This window comes from Rhinoraja longicauda, chromosome 31, assembly GCF_053455715.1.
Source record: "Rhinoraja longicauda isolate Sanriku21f chromosome 31, sRhiLon1.1, whole genome shotgun sequence".
In the NCBI taxonomy this organism is placed as follows: Eukaryota; Metazoa; Chordata; class Chondrichthyes; order Rajiformes; family Arhynchobatidae; genus Rhinoraja; species Rhinoraja longicauda.
This window is the reverse complement of record NC_135983.1, coordinates 1677393-1693026: the sequence shown is the minus strand read 5'-3', so window position 1 is coordinate 1693026 and position 15634 is coordinate 1677393.

The following is a 15634-nucleotide window of genomic DNA, read 5'->3' as shown; positions in this document are numbered from 1 at the left end:
GAGGGATGCTGTTCCACAGTCTAGGAGCTGCAACCGCAAAAGCGCGGTCACCCCTGAGCTTAAGCCTAGACCGCGGGATAGTGAGTAGCCCCAAGTCGGCCGAGCTGAGGGACCTGAAGTTAGAGAGGGGGGTTAGAAGATTTTTGATGTAGGGGGGGAGAATGTCCATTTAGGGCTTTATACGTGAATAGGAGGAGCTTGAAGTTGATTCTGTACCGTACAGGGAGCCAGTGGAGAGAGGCCAGAATCGGGGTGATGTGGTCCCTTTTACGGGTACCCGTCAGGAGTCTCGCTGCGGCGTTTTGGACCAGTTGCAGGCGGGACAGGGAAGATTGGCTGATCCCAGTGTATAGGGAGTTGCAGTAGTCTAGGCGGGAGGAAATGAAAGCGTGAATGATTTTTTCTGTGTCGTCGAATTGGAGGAAAGGTTTGATTTTAGCTATGATTCGAAGTTGGAAGAAGCTGGCTTTTACCACAGCGTTGACTTGCTTATCAAATTTTAATGCAGAGTCAAATATCATGCCGAGGTTTTTGACATGCGGTTTGACTAGGCAGGATAGACTTCCAAGACTGCCTGTTATCGATTTGATGGAGTCGGGGGGGCCGAATAGGATGACCTCAGACTTGCTCTCATTTAATTGGAGGAAGTTCTGTGCCATCCAACATTTTATGTCCTCAAGGCAGTGTAAGAGGCTGTTTAAATTTGACTGGTTGTTGGGTTTCAGGGGGAGGTAAAGCTGAGTGTCATCGGCATAGCAGTGGAAAGAAATGCCATGCCTTTGAATGATTTGGCCAAGGGGGAGCATGTATAGAGAGAAGAGAATGGGGCCTAGGATGGAGCCTTGTGGAACTCCGCAGGAGAGGCTAGCTGGAGCAGAGGAATAACTGCCTATGTTGATGGCGAAACTCCTATCTTTGAGGTACGAAGCGAACCAGCTCAGGGCAGTGCCATCAATGCCAACCGCGTACCGGAGACGGTCAATAAGGATGGTGTGGTCCACTGTATCGAACGCTGCGCTGAGGGGTTAAATCAGGGGTGTGATGACCTCATTCAGAGATTATTTAGGCACTCAAAGTTACAAAAGATATAACATAAATTGTTTCTTATGTAGAGACAAGGAAGAGTAGATGCTGGTTGGCAGAAATCAACACAAAATGCTGGAGTAACTTAGCAGGTGAGGCAGCATCTCTGGAGAACATCGGTTCTGAACTCTGGAGAATAGGTGGTGTTTCCCGTTGGGACCCTTCTTCAGACTGAAGAATGGTCTCGACCTGAAACCTCAAATAAATTATTTCTTATCCGAGTTTTGCAGAGTATTGTTTCAGTCTCAGCATCATTCCAAACGGTACCATGAGCTCGGGAGTGAGGCAACACTTATAACACAGTCATCACCACACCAAGCCAGTCACCACACCAAGCCAGTCACCACACCAAGACAGTCACCACACCAAGCCAGTCACCACACCAAGCCAGTCACCACACCAAGACAGTCACCACACCAAGACAGTCACCACACCAAGCCAGTTGGTTGACAGACAGAAAGCAAAGAGTGGGGATAAATGGGTCCCTTTCAGAAAGGCAGGCAGTGACTAGTGGGGTACCGTAAGGCTCGGTGCTGGGACCGCAGCTATTTACAATATACATTAATGACTTGGATGAAGGGATTAAAAGTAACATTAGCAAATTTGCAGATGACACAAAGCTGGGTGGTAGTGTGAACTGTGAGGAAGATGCTATGTTGCAGGGTGACTTGGACACGCTGTGTGAGTGGGCGGATGCATGGCAGATGCAGTTTAATGTGGATAAGTGTGAGGTTATCCACTTTGGTGGTAAGAATAGGAAGGCAGATTATTATCTGAATGGTGTCAAGTTAGGAAAAAGGGAAGTACAACGTGATCTGGGTGTCCTAGTGCATCAGTCACTGAAAGGAAGCATGCAGGTACAGCAGGCAGTAAAGAAAGCCAATGGAATGTTGGCCTTCATAACAAGAGGAGTTGAGTATAGGAGCAAAGAGGTCCTTCTACAGTTGTACAGGACCCTGGTGAGACCGCACCTGGATACTGTGTGCAGTTTTGGTCTCCAAATTTGAGGAAGGATATTCTTGCTATTGAGGGCGTGCAGCGTAGGTTTACTAGGTTAATTCCCGGAATGGCGGGACTGTCGTATGTTGAAAGACTGGAGTGACTAGGCTTGTCTACACTGGAATTTAGAAGGATGAGAGGGTATCTTATTGAAACATATAAGATTATTAAGGGGTTGGACAAGTTAGAGGCAGGAAACATGTTCCCAATGTTGGGGGAGTCCAGAACCAGGGCCCACAGTTTAAGAATAAGGGGTAGGCTATTTAGAACAGAGATGTGGAAAAACTTTTTCAGTCAGAGAGTTGTGAATCTGTGGAATTCTCTGCCTCAGAAGGCAGTGGAGGCCAATTCTCTGAAAGCTTTCAAGAGAGAGCTAGGTAGAGCTCTTAAGGATAGCGGAGTCAGGGGGTATCGGGAGAAGGCAGGAACGGGGTACTGATTGAGAATGATCAGCCATGATCACATTGAATGGCGGTGCTGGCTCGAAGGGCCGAATGGCCTCCTCCTGCACCTATTGTCTATTGTCACCGCACCAAGCCAGTCACCACCAAGTACAGGGTTAGAAACATAGAAACATAGAAAATAGGTGCAGGAGTAGGCCATTCGGCCCTTCGAGCCTGCACCGCCATTCAATATGATCATGGCTGATCATCCAGCTCAGTAACCTGTACCTGCCTTCTCTCCATACCCCCTGATCCCTTTAGCCACAAGGGCCACATCTAACTCCCTCTTAAATATAGCCAATGAACTGGCCTCAACTACCTTCTGTGGCAAAGAATTCCACAGACTCACCACTCTCTGTGTGAAGAAATGTTTTCTCATCTCGGTCCTAAAAGACTTCCCCCTTATCCTTAAGCTGTGACCCCTGGTTCTGGACTTCCCCAACATCCGGAACAATCTTCCCGCATCTAGCCTCTCCAACCCCTTAAGAATTTTATATGTTTCAATAAGATCCCCCCCTCAGTCTTCTAAATTTCAGTGAGTATAAGCTCAGTCTATCCAGTCTTTCTTCATATGAAAGTCCTGCCATCCCAGGGATCAATCTGGTGAACCTTCTCTGTACTCCCTCTAAGGCTAGAATGTCTTTCCTCAGATAAGGAGACCAAAACTGTACACAATACTCCAGGTGCGGTCTCACCAAGGCCCTGTACAACTGCAGCAGAACCTCCCTGCTCCTATACTCAAATCCTCTTGCTATGAATGCTAACATACCATTCGCTTTCTTCACTGCCTGCTGCACCTGCACGCTTGCTTTCAATGACTGGTGCACCATGACACCCAGGTCACGTTGCATCTGCCCTTTTCCTAATTGGCCACTAATGGGTTCACATTTACAGTAACACCACGGTCATTCAGAACCATCAGGACTTTGTTGGTGCTGGACTTCCAGAATTTCTGGACTATTGGATGTTACTTCTAATAATCCAGGACACCTTTGTTTCCGTTTTTATATGTTACACGGTAATATATGAAAATTTCCAGTGAAGCAAGCAAGTACTAGCGAAACGGACCCCTGCTTAGAGGACCCCTGTGTACAGGACCCATGTGTACAGGACCCCTGTGTACGGGACCCCTGTGTACGGGACCCCTGTGTACGGGACCCCTGTGTACGGGACCCCTGCATAGAGGACCCCTGTGTAGAGGACCCCTGTGTACGGGACCCCTGTGTACGGGACCCCTGTGTAGAGGACCCCTGTGTACGGGACCTCTGTGTACAGGACCCCTGTGTAGAGGACCCCTGTGTAGAGGACCCCTGTGTACGGGACCCCTAAGTACGGGACCCCTGCGTACGGGACCCCCAACCCCTGTTCCAGCTGTACACAACCCACAATGAGACGATCATGACTTCAAAATGTGTGTGTGTATCCATCCATCCATCGTTCCTTCCCTCCATAACTGGCAAGGCATATAATTCCCGCACACCCTGATTCAACAAGTCAATTAATTAATCCCTAACACCAGTGAACCCAAAGTTTCATTCCACAAAATCTTTCTCCTGTGAAATAAAAAAGTCTACAATTTTCCGCCCAGATGTAATGTCAACCTCAATATGTACTTTGGGCAAGTAACAACATCGATACATGAAGCTGAAAAACAAGTGCATGTAGAAATCTGAGGTGGTTTCCAATACGAAACATCACCTTTAGTTTAGTTTAGTTTAGAGGTACAGCATGGAACAGGCCCTTCAGCCCACCGAGTCTAGCAATCCCCATACACTAGTTCGATCCTACACACTAGCGGCAATTTACAAAAGCCAATTAACCTACAAACCTTTGGAGTGTGGGAGGAAACTGGAACACCCGGAGAAAACCCACATGGTTACAGGAAGACCATACAAACTCTACACAGACAGCACCCGTAGTCAGGATCGATCGATCCCAGGTCTCTAGCGCTGTAAGGCAGCAACTCCACTCAGCGCCACTATGCCGCCCTAAACCTCCAGAGAACATGCCTAATCTGTTCAATTATTCCTGCACTTCGTGTTTTTTTTGTTAAATCAGCATCTGCAGTCCTTTGACATAGATAGGGGAGAGAGTTAGAACCTTTTTCCCTAGGGTGGAAGTGTCAAAAAGTAGGGGGCATAGGATTGAGGTGAGAGAGGCGATGGAGATGGGTGGAACAGGTTTGTTTACAGAGGGTGAGGAGTGCATAGAACATGTTGCTGGGGGTGGTGGTGAAGCAGATATGATCATGTCATTTATGGAACGTTTTAGGACAGATACATGGATATGGAGAGATATGGGTTATGTCTGGTCACATATGGTGGAAGGGCTTGTTCTTGTTCTATTGCATATCTAATAGCTTGCGATTTCACATTTCTTGTTGACGTTCTCTGGCTTCTGAAAATCTATTCATTTATGCAAACTTTGCTTCTGCTTGCTAAAACCTTCCATATTTGTACAAAAAGATCAAGTAATGTTACAGCTGAAGAATACAAACTAATATTGTTACAGCTGTTGGCTATGCTAAATCTCACCGTGGTTAGTTTTATATAAGCTGTATGTGGGGTGATAGTGAAAGGAAGCAAAATTATATGACTCAACCTTCCACTATCTTTTTTTTTTACAAGCCAGCACTTGCAGTTCCTGATTTCCACACGTGCTTTCCACTGCGGCGCTGTGTGAGGGTTGGAATACCCTGTGTGTTTAGGCATGGTATAGAGTGGATGCAGAGAGGGTGTTTCCACTCATGGGAGAGTCTAGGACAAAGAGGTCATAACCTCAGAATAAAAGGACTAAAGAATTAAAGGACTAAAGAATGAAAGAATTAAAGATTTTTAGGAAGGAGATAAGGAGCAATTTCTTTAGTTAGAGGGTGGTGAATCCGTGGAATTCATTGCCACAGAAGGCTGTGGAAACCTTCTAAGGCAGAGATAGATAGATAGATTCTTGATTAGTATGGGTGTTAAGGGTTATGGGGAGAAGGCAGGAGAATGGGGTTAGGAGGGAGAGATAGATCAGCCATGATTGAATGGTGGAATAGACTTGATGGGCCGAATGGCCTAATTCTGCTCCTATCACTTATGAACATGACCAGACTGGCGAATGGAGTACAGCCATGATGGACGTGGAGCCTGGGGTTCGATGGCCTCCTCGGTCTCTATATCCCTGTGTAAACAATGCACTCAGTACATTGCCCATCCTGCATCTCGTGAGGCAGGACAAAAACACATTGAAAGATGCAATTCAAATTGAATTGTTGGTTGAAATCAAGCACAAGGTTACTGGGAAATATTAGCCCTTCCTCCCAGGCTTCTTTCCATTGTGCTGCCAAGCCCCAACTGATGGGGTCAGCTGAAAAACCCAACTGGAAATGATTCCAGGAATGAATGAGTTAGCACATGATGAGCGTTTGACAGCACTGGGCCTGTACTCACTGGAGTTTAGAAGGTTGAGAGTGGACCTCATTGAAACTTACAGAATAATGAAAGGCATTGATGGAGTGGATGTGGAAAGGATGTTTCCACGGGTAGGAGAGTCTAGGACCAGAGGCCTTAGCCTCAGAATTAAAGAGAGCTCTTTTAGAAATGTGAGGAGGAACTTCTTTAGTCAGAAGATAGTTAATCTGTGGAACTCATTGCCACGGAGGACTGTGGAGGCCAAGTCAGTGGATATTTTTAAGGCAGAGATAGACAAATTCTTCATTAGTACGGGTGTCAAGGGTTATGGAGAAAAGGCAGGAAAAAGGGATTAGGAGGCAGAGATTAGCCATGATTGTATGGCGGAATGGACTCGATGGGCCAAATGGCCTAATTCTATTCCTATATAAAAGGACTAGACAAGCTAGATACAGGAAAAATGTTCCCAATGTTGGGGGAGTCCAGAACCAGGGGACAACAGTCTAAGAGTAAAGGGGAGGCCATTGAAAACTGAGGTGAGAAAAAAAAAAATCACCCAGAGAGTTGTGAATTTGTGGAATTCTCTGCCACAGAGGGCAGTGGAGGCCAATTCACTGGATGAATTTAAAAGAGAGTTAGATAGAGCTCTAGGGGCTAGTGGAATCAAGGGATATGGGGAGAAGGCAGGCACAGGTTACTGATTGTAGATGATCAGCCATGATCACAATGAATTGGCTCGATGGGCCAAATGGCCTCCTCCTGCACCTATTTTCTATGTTTCTATGAACTGCTGCAAACGTATACAGACTGTGTTAAAAGGCAGGAGGGCTGTCAGAGAGCTTGCTGGTGAGGGGGTGGGGAACAATGGGGGACCCAGTGTTGGTGGAGGAATAGCAGCTAAAAACAAAGGGGGTAGACACAAAATGCTGGAGTAACTCAGCAGGTCAGGCAGCATCTCTGGAGAAAAGGAATGGGTGACGTTTTGGGTCGAGACCCTTCTTCAGATGTGGGGGGCGGGTCTACTGGCACGTGCGGCAGCAGGTATAGATAGGACTGTTCGGTGAACTACAGTAACTCTGTCAGTGGCAAACGTAGCGACATCTGTGTACTGCCTAGCTGAGGTCACTGCCTAGCCTAGTGTACTGCCTAGCGACATCTGTGTACTGCCGAGCTGAGTGAGGTCACTGCCTAGCCTAGTGTACTGCCTAGCGACATCTGTGTACTACCTAGCTGAGGTCTGCTGCATGATTTTACCAGGTTGTGTGTAAAACAAAGCATTTCACTGTACCCAGGGGTACATGTGACAATAAAGTAACATTGAATTGAATCATTGAAGTTCTGATCACTCTCCCCTCATGTTCTTTCTGTAACTATGAGCATGTTGGATGCCATTCATAACAAAGTTCAAACTAACTATGAGAGCTACCACTGCATTAGTGATGCTAAATTTATCCTTAAAATTGCTTTTTCCATTGTGAATAAATGTAAAATAATCCAAACATAGCATGCTATGGTTTCAGTAGAGATAAACAAATATATTACACTTACACTTGCCAAATTTCCGATCCAGTAATGTTATGTTCTGAAACTAGAGCTACTGATCAAACCATGGCAATGTGTAACATTGTGTAAATTGCTTTGCCAATTGTCACAATGCTGCTCTTACTACCGACTGTAATGTGGCCTCATAGTATGATGTTCACTTGATCCACATGAAGAGGTTCACTTGCACCTCCCCCAACCTCATCTACTGTATCTGCTGTTCTAGGTGTGGTCACCTACATATCGGTGAGACTGAGCGCAGACTGGGCCATCGTTTTGCTGAACACCTCCGCTCAGTCCACCTAGGCCTATGCAAACTCCCGGTTGCTAAACACTTTAACTCCCCCTCCCATTCCCACACTGACCTTTCTGGCCTGGGCCTCCTCCACTGTCAGAGTGAGGTCCAACCAAATTGGAGGAACACCTCATATCTTGTGTGGGCAGCTTACACCCCAGCGGTATGAATATTAACTTCTCCAACTTCAAGTAACCCTTGCATTCCCTCTCTCTCAGTCTCTCTCCCATCCTAGTTCTCTGACTAGATTCACTGTCCTCCCGATTAAATTTTACTGATTGTGTGCCTCGTTGTCACCTTCCCCAAAGCTAACAATGAACCATTCTACATTTCCTTGACCATTTGCTTTGATCTGTTTTCACACCATAAACTTCCATATCTCTATGTCTCCCTCTCTCCTGACTCTCAGCCTGAAGAAGGGTCTCGACTTGAAACATCACCCATTCCTTCTCTCCAGAGATGCTGCCTGTCCCGCTGAGTTACTCTAGCATTTTGTGTCTATTTTACTAGTATGGAATTGTGAAGTCCTTCTCTTGCCATCAGCATCTTGTACAAATGAGAAAAATCAACACAGTTAAGGGGAAATAAGGAGTGGTTATAATATAAAACACGGAAAGGCAGAGGCAACTTGGAAGAAAATTTAAACAGTGCAGAGGGGAAAAAAAGAGTATTCCAATTAGGAAGAGGGTGGTTAGCAGCAGTGCTGGGGCATTGAAACCCGCTAACTATCATTACATAAACATCAGGCAGAGTAAGATGTACTGGTGTCAGTGTTTACAGTGGGAGGCAATGTGGCACTGCAGACACGTCAAGGAAACCAATGGTGAATCAAGGTTAAGTTTGGTTTATTGTAACGTGTTCCGACGAATAGCGAAAAGCTTTTGTTGCCTGCTATCTAGTCAGCGGAAAAACAATACATGATTACAATCGAGCAATTTACAGTGTATAGATACTGGATAAGGGAATAACTTTTAGTGCAAGGTAAAGTCAGCAAAGTCCGATCAAGGATAGTCCGAGGGCCACCAATGAGGTAGACTGTTGTTCAGGTGGAAGAATCACCAAAATAAATGTATGGGGAAAAAGCAAAGAATAACGGTGCTGGTGAATACCAAATCACTGGAATACGGTGTTTTCTATCCCAGATTTGAATAGAGTAACTAGAGAGCAGTCCTGAGCTACTCTACCTCCTTGGAGACCCTCAGACTTTCTTTGATCAGACTTTATCTTGCACTAGATGTTATTCACGTTATTCTCTTTATCATGTTTCTACATGCTCTGGATGGTTCAATTATAATCATGTATTGTCTTTCTGCTGACTGGTGAGCACGAAATAAAAGCTTTTCACTGTATCTTGGTACATGTAACAATAAACTAAACTAAACAGTTTTTATGGGCTTTGACGAAGGCATTTCACAAAGTCCCTCAAAGATATTATTAGCTAAAGTTGAAGCTCCTAAAACTGAATGAAAGTTATTGATCTGGTTCACAGGAATAACAGGCAGAAAATAAAGATAAAGGGCAGATATACAAATAAGGGTTTAGTTTAGTTAAGTTTAGAGAAACAGCGCGGAAACAGGCCCTTCGGCCCATCGAGTCCGCACCTGACCAGCGATCCCCACACATTAACACTATCCTAAACAATAGGGTCAATTTTACATTTATACCAAGCCAATTTACCAATAAATCTGTACTTCTTCGGAGTGTGGGAGGAAACCAAAGGTCTTGGAGAAAACCCACACGGTCACGGGGAGAACGTACAAACTCTGTACAGACAGCACCAGTAGTCAGGATGGACCCCGGGTCTGTGGCGTTGTAAGGCAGCAACTCTACCACTGGCCATAATTGTTCACCTATTGTAGAGACAGCTTGAATAAAGGACAGAATTTTACCCTGTTTTGCTGGTGATACAAGGATAAGCGGCACTGTAAACACATAGGCATTTCATTGCAGGAGGCATTAATTGATGAAGGACTTGCCAAAACTATAACAAATGGATTTAAAATCACTGGTTATTTTTTTTGAATATAAAAATGATTAAAGATTTCCATTGCTTCTCATGATTCAGTATATAAGTGCCTCCTTTATGTGAACCGGGGGGGGGGGGGGGGGAATCACGCTTAGAAGATAAGAGTGGATCCCTAAGCTTGCCATACAACTCTAATCTGATGCTCAAATAGCCATACATAATAATAATAATATGATTCAAATGCCCTGGGATAATAAGTGAAGATAACTGCAAAGTGCATACATTACTGAATAACTAATTGAAAAGTCAGGAGCAATGACGTGACCCATCTTGCCACTGTGGCAAATAGAGAATTTATAATCCATTAATTCAATAAATTCCAGAGTTGAAAGTGATCATCTGAAATTATTGGATTGTGGAAAATGTAATCTGGTTCGATTGATAACGTTCATGGAAGCAAACGTGTTGCCCTTGGTTTTGTGTGAATACAGATCAGAGCAATATACGTTCTTCTTTGCTGTCTTCACAAAAGTTATCTAACCACCACATTCTCAATGGCAATATGCTCAAGAAAGCAACTTTGAGCACTGGACCTTAGAAATAACCTATCAGCCTCTGAGGAAGTAAAGCATAGATTTATCAGAAAGATATCTGGTACGATGAGACAATTCACAAACTCTGGAAGGGCAAAGCAAAGGGTCATTTGATTGAAGTGTCCAAGACATTAATAGATCTGATGACTTTGAGAGACAGAAGAGTGGACAAGGATTAGAGTATAAAAATTATAGCTAAACCTTTCTGGATTAAAGTCAGAAAGCTGGAGACACAAGAGACTGCAGATGCTGGAATCTTAATCAAAAGCATCGTTGGACGAACTCAGCAGGTCAGGCAGCATCTGTGGAGGGAATGGACGATGTTTTGGGTCAGGACCCTTCTTCAGTCTCATCTCCCTCCACAGATCTTGCCTGACCCGTTGAGCTCCTCCAGCACTTAATTATTTTGTCAGGCAGCACCCACTTTACATAAATGCTAGAAGTTTGGAATATCATGAATGGCAACAAAGCTAAGAATTAATGTTTTACTCGGAGTCCAATGAGGCAAAGGACTTTGAGTGAGATGAGCACATTGATTAAAGCTCCAGAGCGAGCAAGTATGACTATGACTCAAAAGCCCTGATCTTAACAATGAGCGGAGAGTCTTGAAATACTGATCTACCGCTATTCTTATGTATTCTCTTTCATTAAATACCAATAATTTTAAAATGGCACATTAAACATATGTGGAAAGGCCAACTTTAAATAATCATGACATGAAGTGTAACCATTGTACCCACATATCTTTCTCAGCAAGAAGGGTATGTGAACATTTGGGTGCAGGTTTTGTTGCTGAAGTTGAGGAAGGATGCCATTGCCTAATTGGGCTGCAACAAAAAGGCAGGTGGTGCAGCGGTAGAGTTGCTGCCTTACAGCGCCAGAGACCCGGGTTCCATCCAGACTACAGGTGCTGTCTGTACGTAGTTTGTACGTTCTCCCCATGACCGCGTGTGTTTTCTCCAAGGACATACAGGTTTGTAGGTTAATTGGCTTGGTATAAATGTAAAATAATTGTCTCTAGTCAGTGTGTGGGAGAGTACAATGGACAACTCTCTACTTCTATCCCTACGATAGTGAGTGGGGATAGTACAGGGATCATTAGTTGGCGCAGACTCGGCCGACCTGTTCTGTGCTGTATCTGTAAACTAAAAGTTACTGGAATAGGCAGTCCTATTCAGAGATTGGGTAGAGCAGCTCCATACTTATTGCAGTGTGATCAAACGAGAGGTTACCCGCCTGAAGCATACAGGTTCATTGGCTTGGTAAAATGTAAAAATTGTCTTTAGTGTGTGTAGGATAGTGTTAATGTGCGGGGATCGCTGGTCGGCGCGGACCCGGTAGGCCAAAAGGGCCTGTTTCCGTGCTGTACCTCTAAACTAAACATGTTATAAAACAGCATAGACAGACATAAAATCTAGAGTAACTCAGCGAAACAGGAAGCATCTCTGGATGGACTGGGTGACGTTTTGGGTCGAGACCAAAGATAGAGGAGAAGGATAGACCACTCAACCCTTAAAACCATTGTAGGTCATGGGTAAATTTCAGCGCCATTTTAGTAAGCAGATTCTGTGTGTTAGACTGGGCAATGTTCACAACTCTGCAATTTCTTCGTATATAAAATGTTTGCAAACAATTATTTTTGTTCAACTTCTTGGATAAGTTGACAGTTGACATTTATAACTATTTCTTGAAGAGTTGCCTGCTTCGTGATCTTTAAACTTTGGATGTTACTGATTGAATATTTGCACTAGAGATCCACCCTTTATCTGGCCAATTGGTCATTTTCAATGAACTGTTCTTCTTTGCTTTCTCTGTTAATTTTAATTTCACCTCCATGAGCTGTATCTCTTTTTGTTGTATTTTCAAAAGTCATGGAAGCAGAGATTAGGCATTTGCAAACAGTAGAACTCTACTCAGGGGTGCAGTGCTGCCGTAGCTCACCGGCACGCCGTTCCGGCATCTCTGTAAAAAAACTCAAATAAACAGCGGGCAACTTTAACTAGTGGAGAATTTAACAGCAGCTGCTCCGGCACCAGTGACAGCTCCGGCACCAGTGACAGCTCCGGCACCAGTGACAGCTCCGGCACCAGTGACAGCTCCGGCACCAGTGACAGCTCCGGCACCAGTGACAGCTCCGGCACCAGTGACAGCTCCGGCACCAGTGACAGCTCCGGCACCAGTGACAGCTCCGGCACCAGTGACAGCTCCGGCACCAGTGACAGCTCCGGCACCAGTGACAGCTCCGGCACCAGTGACAGCTCCGGCACCAGTGACAGCTCCGGCACCAGTGACAGCTCCGGCACCAGTGACAGCTCCGGCACCAGTGACAGCTCCGGCACCAGTGACAGCTCCGGCACCAGTGACAGCTCCGGCACCAGTGACAGCTCCGGCACCAGTGACAGCTCCGGCACCAGTGACAGCTCCGGCACCAGTGACAGCTCCGGCACCAGTGACAGCTCCGGCACCAGTGACAGCTCCGGCACCAGTGACAGCTCCGGCACCAGTGACAGCTCCGGCACCAGTGACAGCTCCGGCACCTAAAACATTTGCACTGCAACACTGATTGACTCTACTGTATCTACAATATAATTGAAAAGACTTTTAACTTTATACTTAGAGCCAAGAAAATTTGAATTGGTGAATTGATTAGTTAAAAACCCTTGACAGCCACTAAAATGACCAATGCTGCCTGACGTGGTACAGAAGCATGAATCCAATTCAAATAGACACAGTGGTGGGGTAAATCACCGGGTCAGGCAGCATCTCTAGAGAAAAAGGATGGGTGATGTTTCAGGTTGGGACCCTTCTTCAGACAAGGGGCAGGGGAGGTGAAGAGCTGGTATAAATCAGGACCTGATCTTTTCATTGGTTAGCTGACATGCGAAACAGTGCAACCCTGTATATCTCGCACACAAAATGATGTAAATCTTACCATGAATGACAGAAATAAAAAGTGTTATCCTTGTTTATGAAGTTCATTTTTGAATGATGTAAAATTGAAGGGGGTTGGTGCAATATACTGCTAACCCACAAATGTGTCGTTATGAGATATTCACATTTGAAAAATCCATAAATCACAAAAAAAACTAAGGTGCCTATGTTATTTGACCAACTTATCGGTTGAATTTAAATATGAAATTTTTACAGGTTGTTGGGTAGTGGGTAAGGACCGTGTTAATGCATGTAACTCATTTTTCACAAAAGGGAGGGTTAGCACTATATTGCACTGATCCCCTCAATGAAATCTTAAATTCAAAACTAAACTATGGTAATGTACGTTATTCATGTCTAAAGCTAGCACTTCTGTATCAGTGTGGGTATGTATGCATTACATTTTATTACACTAATATAGAATGAAAATAATGAAAAAATATCTTGACATGTGTTCATAGTTATTTTATTCACAATATTAGGATTTCTGGAAATAAGTTTGATGTCACTGACTGCGAATGTGTATGGGTGGGCACTAATAAAATGTATTTGAGGGAACAGTGATCATGATAGGGAGAACCATGTGCTGAGAGGTGTGTGCATGACTGATTTTATATATATATATATATATATATATAGAGAGAGAGATTGAACAAGGTTGCTAAACAAATAATTAGAGGAAATCATCAAGAAACTATGCATATACATAAATCATAAAGGTTGAATCGCCTTTATGGTTTATGTACATCATGTGAAAAATAAGATGAAGAAATAGAGCGTTACTTTAAATCAAAGTTACTTCTGATCCATGAGAAGGAACTTTGAGATCTATTTATCTCTATCTTGCTTCTCACACACAAACGCACCCGCACACACAAACGCACATTCATATATATATACATATATAATAAGTTAAATTTGTGCAGAGTGTATGTTTGAGCAATACAAGGGAAAGTGCACAAAAGAGGGGGTTGGAGAGGAAGGATGGGGGGGAAATGGGCAGAAACAGTAAGAAATAATAAAATCAGAAAAATTAAGCAGGGGGAAAACATTAAAAAATAAAAAATAACAAAAAAATGTGGATTGATAGATGAGATATTTTCTGCATTTTAATGGTATTATCACACAATTTAAAATAATATAATAGATGTAATTATAGGGATAAAATGAAGAAGTGCTTTATGGTAGAAGACCAAGTGTGACCCTAGTGAATGGTACAATAAGCTACAGGAGGCAATGGGTTTTATATACCACCTCTTTTGTAATTATCAATGATTCATAGAAACATAGAAAATAGGTGCAGGAGGAGGCTATTCGGCCCTTCGAGCCAGCACCTCCATTCATTGTGATCATGGCTGATCATCCACAATCAGTGACCCATGCCTGCCTTCTCCCCATATCCCTTGATTCCACTAGTCCCTAGAGCTCTATCTAACTCTCTCTTAAATTCACCCAGTGATTTGGCCTCCACTGCCCTCTGTGGCAGAGAATTCCACAAATTCACAACTCTCTCGGTGAAAAAGTTCCTTCTCACCTCAGTTCTAAATGGCCTCCCCTTTATTCTTAGACTGTGGCCTCTGGTTCTGGACTCCCCCAACATTGGGAACATTTTTCCTGCATCTAGTTTGTCCAGTCCTTTTATAATTTTATATGTCTCTATGAGATCCCCTCTCATCCTTCTAAACTCCAGCGAATACAAGCCCAGTCTTTTCAATCTTTCCTCATATGACAGTCCCGCCATCCCAGGGATCAATCTCGTGAACCCACGCTGCACTGCAGGGTATTCATTTTCACAATTCTTTAGCGATTCCTTTGTGTGACATAGAACAGTACAGCACGAGAACAGGCCCTCCGGCCCACAATGTCTGTGCCAAACATGATGCCAAGACAATCACTCATCTACCTGCACATAACCCACATGCCTCCACTCCCTGCATATCCATGTGCCTGTACAAAAGTTCCAGGCCCTCACTACCCTCTTTTTAAATTCTTGTCCTGCACATCTCCTGTAAATTTTGCCTCTCACACCTTAAAGCTATGCCCTCTAATATTTGATTTTTCTATCCTAGGGGGAAAAAAAATCAGATTGTTTACCTTATTTGTGTCTTATAATTTTACATATTTCAATATCAGGTCTTCCCACAACCTCCAGCGTTCCAGCAAAAAAATCCAAGTCTGTCTAACCTTTCCCTGTAGCTAATTGGATTACATTCCAATAAATTAAAATACAAAGACATAAATGGACGTAGCGGTGGAGCTACTGCCTCACAGCGCTACGGACACGGGCTCGATCCTGACTACAGGTGCTTGTCCGTACAGAGTACATATGTTCTCCCTCTGACCTGCGTGGGTTTTCTCCGAGATCTTCGGTTTCCTCCCCCACTCCA